Genomic DNA, 6204 nt, shown 5'->3' with positions numbered 1-6204 from the left:
CAAAATCCATTTTTAATTCCTTCTGGGTCATGACTTTCTTTCCCACTAACTGCATTGCATAGTGAGTGGATTTGGATTTGCATCCTGACTCTGGTGGCTGGCATATATCTCAGGAATGATCATTCATAGAACTTAGCATTCCTATGAACGTGTGCTTAATTCATCAATAGGTACATGACTCAGTAAGTGACAGTGAGACACAATGAAACTTTTATTGTGACTTCTGGGAGAGAGGCAGGTAATCTTTTTTTCCCAGTGGGTTTAAACTTAGTTGTCACAAAGTGTTAACTGGTATTTTCCTATTACACTGGAGTTCTAGAATTTAAAGCTTAGACCAAAATGGCAATTGAAATGTCTACCACTACCAGTTGTCAAGAGGACTAGAGGAATTGTGGGGTGTTAGTGAGAAGAGGAAGAGCATTCAGCCTTTGTGAATGATTGTACAGTGGGACTCTCCCATCTCCCAAAGCCAAGTGGGTTGACAGCAGGGCTCCAAGATAAGTCCTCACAAAGATTGGGACAGCTGGTAGAAGGTGAGCATGTTATACCATTTCCCAGTTGGATGTCTGCTCAGCTAATTGATTGCTATGCTTCTCTGAATAGGGAAGAAGAGATCTGGAGAAAGATGGCAGGTCAGAGAGAGGATGAGGCAGTAGAATTGACTTCATTTCAAGTTCTTTATGTTGGAAATGGGAAGAAAGTCTGAGTCATCTTCCAGGACCCCACTTAAGGGGAATGCCTGCTGGGCTGGTTTGAATCTGTTATGTACCCCAGAAAAGCTATGTCCTTTAATCCTCATTAAGTATTGTTGGGTAGAATCTTTTTTTTTAATTATTATTAATTAAAAAAAAATTACCAAAACATTTAGAAATCATTCCATTCTACATGTACAATCAGTAATTCTTAATATCATCACATAGTTGCATATTCATCATTTCTTAGTACATTTGCATCGATTTAGAAAAAGAAATAAAAAGACAACAGAATAAGAATTAAAACGATAATAGAGAGAAAAAAAAAACCTATACCTCACATGCAGCTTCATTCAATGTTTTAACTTAATTGCATTACAATTAGGTAGTATTGTGCTGTCCATTTCTGAGTTTTTATATCCAGTCCTGTTGCACAGTCTGTATCCCTTCAGCTCCAATTACCCCTTCTCTTTTTTTTTTTTTTTTAATTAACGGAAAAAATGAAATTAACCCAACATTTAGAAATCATACCATTCTACATATGCAATCAGTAATTCTTAACATCATCACATAGATGCATGATCATCATTTCTTAGTACATTTGCATCGGTTTAGAAGAACTAGCAACACAACCGAAAAAGATATAGAATGTTAATATAGAGAAAAAAATAAAAGTAATAATAGTAAAAACAAAACAAAACAAAACAAAACAAAACAAAAATCTATAGCTCAGATGCAGCTTCATTCAGTGTTTTAACATGATTACTTTACAATTAGGTATTATTGTGCTGTCCATTTTTGAGTTTTTGTATCTAGTCCTGTTGCACAGTCTGTATCCCTTCAGCTTCAATTACCCATTGTCTTACCCTGTTTCTAACTCCTGCTGAACTCTGTTACCAATGACATATTTCAAGTTTATTCTCGAATGTCCGTTCACATCAGTGGGACCATACAGTATTTGTCCTTTAGTTTTTGGCTGGATTCACTCAGCATAATATTCTCTAGGTCCATCCATGTTATTACATGGTTCATAAGTTTATCTTGTCTTAAAGCTGCATAATATTCCATCGTATGTATATACCACAGTTTGTTTAGCCACTCTTCTGTTGATGGAGATTTTGGCTGTTTCCATCTCTTTGCAATTGTAAATAATGCTGCTATAAACATTGGTGTGCAAATGTCCGTTTGTGTCTTTGCCCTTAAGTCCTTTGAGTAGATACCTAGCAATGGTATTGCTGGGTCGTATGGCAATTCTATATTCAGCTTTTTGAGGAACCGCCAAACTGCCTTCCACAGTGGTTGCACCCTTTGACATTCCCACCAACAGTGGATAAGTGTGCCTCTTTCTCCGCATCCTCTCCAGCACTTGTCATTTTCTGTTTTGTTGATAATGGCCATTCTGGTGGGTGTGAGATGATATCTCATTGTGGTTTTGATTTGCATTTCTCTAATGGCCAGGGACATTGAGCATCTCTTCATGTGCCTTTTGGCCATTTGTATTTCCTCTTCTGAGAAGTGTCTGTTCAAGTCTTTTTCCCATTTTGTAATTGGGTTGGCTGTCTTTTTGTTGTTGAGTTGAACAATCTCTTTATAAATTCTGGATACTAGACCTTTATCTGATATGCCATTTCCAAATATTGTCTCCCATCGTGTAGGCTGTCTTTCTACTTTCTTGATGAAGTTCTTTGATGCACAAAAGTGTTTAATTTTGAGGAGCTCCCATTTATTTATTTCCTTCTTCAGTGTTCTTGCTTTAGGTTTAAGGTCCATAAAACCGCCTCCAGTTGTAAGATTCATAAGATATCTCCCAACATTTTCCTCTAACTGTTTTATGATCTTAGACCTAATGTTTAGATCTTTGATCCATTTTGAGTTAACTTTTGTATAGGGTGTGAGACATGGGTCTTCTTTCATTCTTTTGCATATGGATATCCAGTTCTCTAGGCACCATTTATTGAAGAGACTGTTCTGTCCCAGGTGAGTTGGCTTGACTGCCTTATAAAAGATCAAATGTCCATAGATGAGAGGGTCTATATCTGAGCACTCTATTCGATTCCATTGGTCGATATATCTATCTTTATGCCAATACCATGCTGTTTTGACCACTGTGGCTTCTTAATATGCCTTAAAGTCAGGCAGCGCGAGACCTCCAGCTTCGTTCTTTTTCCTCAAGATGTTATTAGCAATTCGGGGCACCCTGCCCTTCCAGATAAATTTGCTTATTGGTTTTTCTATTTCTGAAAAATAAGTTGTTGGGATTTTGATTGGTATTGCATTGAATCTGTAAATCAATTTAGGTAGGATTGACATCTTAACTATATTTAGTCTTCCTATCCATGAACACGGTATGCCCTTCCATCTATTTAGGTCTTCTGTGATTTCTTTGAACAGTTTTTTGTAGTTTTCTTTATATAGGTTTTTTGTCTCTTTAGTTAAATTTATTCCTAGGTATTTTATTCTTTTAGTTGCAATTGTAAATGGGATTCGTTTCTTGATTTCCCCCTCAGCTTGTTCATTACTAGTGTATAGAAATGCTACAGATTTTTGAATGTTGATCTTGTAACCTGCTACTTTGCTGTACTCATTTATTAGCTCTAGTAGTTTTGTTGTGAATTTTTCCGGGTTTTTGACATATAGTATCGTATCGTCTGCAAACAGTGATAGTTTTACTTCTTCCTTTCCAATTTTGATGCCTTGTATTTCTTTTTCTTGTCTAATTGCTCTGGCTAGAACCTCCAACACAATGTTGAATAATAGTGGTGATAATGGACATCCTTGTCTTATTCCTGATCTTATGGGGAAAGTTTTCAATTTTTCCCCATTGAGGATGATATTAGCTGTTGGTTTTTCATATATTCCCTCTATCATTTTAAGGAAGTTCCCTTGTATTCCTATCCTTTGAAGTGTTTTCAGCAGGAAAGGATGTTGAATCTTGTCAAATGCCTTCTCTGCATCAATTGAGATGATCATGTGATTTTTCTGCTTTGATTTGTTGATATGGTGTATTACATTAATTGATTTTCTTATGTTGAACCATCCTTGCATACCTGGGATGAATCCTACTTGGTCATGATGTATAATTCTTTTAATGTGTTGTTGGATACGATTTGCTAGAATTTTATTGAGGATTTTTGCATCTATATTCATTAGAGAGATTGGTCTGTAGTTTTCTTTTTTTGTAATATCTTTGCCTGGTTTGGGTATGAGGGTGATGTTGGCTTCATAGAATGAATTAGTTAGTTTTCCCTCCACTTCGATTTTTTTGAAGAGTTTGAGGAGAGTTGGTACTAATTCTTTCTGGAATGTTTGATAGAATTCAGATGTGAAGCCGTCTGGTCCTGGACTTTTCTTTTTGGGAAGCTTTTGAATGACTGATTCAATTTCTTTACTTGTGATTGGTTTGTTGAGGTCATCTATGTCTTCTTGAGTCAAAGTTGGTTGTTCATGCCTTTCCAGGAACCCGCCCATTTCCTCTAAATTGTTGTATTTATTAGCGTAAAGTTGTTCATAGTATCCTGTTATTACCTCCTTTATTTCTGTGAGGTCAGTGGTTATGTCTCCTCTTCCATTTCTGATCTTATTTATTTGCATCCTCTGTCTTCTTCTTTTTGTCAATCTTGCTAAGGGCCCATCAATCTTATTGATTTTCTCATAGAACCAACTTCTGGCCTTATTGATTTTCTCTATTGTTTTCATGTTCTCAATTTCATTTATTTCTGCTCTAATCTTTGTTATTTCTTTCCTTTTGCTTGCTTTGGGATTAGTTTGCTGTTCTTTCTCCAGTTCTTCCAAATGGATAGTTAATTCCTGAATTTTTGCCTTTTCTTCTTTTCTGATATAGGCATTTAGAGCAATAAATTTCCCTCTTAGCACTGCCTTTGCTGCGTCCCATAAGTTTTGATATGTTGTGTTTTCATTTTCATTCACCTCGAGGTATTTGCTAATTTCTCTAGCAATTTCTTCTTTGACCCACTTGTTGTTTAGGAGTGTATTGGTCAGCCTCCACGTATTTGTGAATTTTCTGGCACTCCGCCTATTATTGATTTCCAACTTCATTCCTTTATTATCCAAGAAAGTGTTGTGTATGATTTCAATCTTTTTAAATTTGTTAAGACTTGCTTTGTAACCCAGCATATGGTCTATCTTTGAGAATGATCCATGAGCACTTGAGAAAAAGGTGTATCCTGCTGTTGTGGGATGTAATGTCCTATAAATGTCTGTTAAGTCTAGCTCATTTATAGTAATATTCAGATTCTCTATTTCTTTATTGATCCTCTGTCTAGATGTTCTGTCCATTGATGAGAGTGGTGAATTGAAGTCTCCAACTATTATGGTATATGAGTCTATTTCCCTTTTCAGTGTTTGCAGTGTATTCCTCACGTATTTTGGGGCATTCTGGTTCGGTGCTGTATTAGTTAGGGTTCTCTAGAGAAACAGAACCAACAGGGAACACTTGCAAATATAAAATTTATGAAAGTGTCTCACGTGACCGTAGGAACGCAGAGTCCAAAATCCACAGGGCAGGTTGCGAAGCCGATGACTCCAATGGATGGCCTGGACGAACTCCACAGGAGAGGCTCACCAGCCAAAGCAGGAATGGGGCCTGTCTCCTCTGAGTCCTCCTTAAAAGGCTTCCCATGATTGGATTTAGCATCACTAATTGCAGAAGACACTCCCCTTTGGCTGATTACAAATGGAATCAGCTGTGGATGTAGCTGACGTGATCATGACCTGATCCTATGAAATGTCCTCATTGCAACAGACAGGCCAGTGCTTTCCCAATCAGATGAACAGGTACCACAACTTGGCCAAGTTGACACCTGTCCCTAACCATGACAGTCCACCCCTTGTCAACTTGGCACATATATATATATGTATATATATATATATATATATATATACACATATATATATCACCTTAGACCATACTTAATTTCCAAATGAAAACAAATAAGCACACATTTTTTCTTTTACCTGACAATACTCAACTGTCCTGCATATAACTGGAAACACATTAAATCTCTCCAGAATAGCGTGCAAATCCTTGGGCAACATTCATTCTTAAACTTGATATCTTACAACTTAAATATTATAACACAAACAAAACAGCATTACAGTCCTCGTTTCTGTAACTGATCACGTGGTCGAAGTTCATATTTATCACTACCTTCTTCCACTACCCATTCCATGTTCCCTTTCCCCTCAGCAAGCACTTCAGCTGGCCGTGGTTCTTTGCCTGGTGGGGTGACCCAAACCTTCATTCCTGAAGTCTCAGAGCCATTAGTGGTCCTGCCTGGATTGTGTTGTTGCAGTTTTCCATTGATTTTAATCACAGGGCATGGTAGTACTAATAGACGCCCCAGGGGATCTCCTATATTCCAAGAAAACTCTTCTTTACCTCCATTATGTAGTGTAGTCCTACTTCCTTCTGATAGTCAGGGTCAATTACCCCAGACAATAATGTAATCCCCTTCTTGGTGTGTTGATCCAGAGGCATAAGTAGCCCAAAGTG

General features: G+C 37.2%; 1 long non-coding RNA gene across 1 annotated transcript in view; it reads left to right on the top strand.

The window, feature by feature from the left end:
- Window positions 1–202: 202 nt before the first annotated feature.
- The window catches only part of LOC143646276 (uncharacterized), a 59802-nt gene continuing 53800 nt past the window's right edge, over window positions 203–6204 (top strand). Inside the window, exon 1 of the long non-coding RNA XR_013157439.1 lies at window positions 203–533. This is a non-coding gene — a long non-coding RNA (uncharacterized LOC143646276). The remainder of the gene's footprint in view (window positions 534–6204) is intronic.

Source organism: Tamandua tetradactyla, chromosome 9, assembly GCF_023851605.1.
Source record: "Tamandua tetradactyla isolate mTamTet1 chromosome 9, mTamTet1.pri, whole genome shotgun sequence".
Classification (NCBI taxonomy): Eukaryota; Metazoa; Chordata; class Mammalia; order Pilosa; family Myrmecophagidae; genus Tamandua; species Tamandua tetradactyla.
Note: the sequence above shows the minus strand (reverse complement) of the source record. Positions and strands in the feature narration are given on the sequence as shown.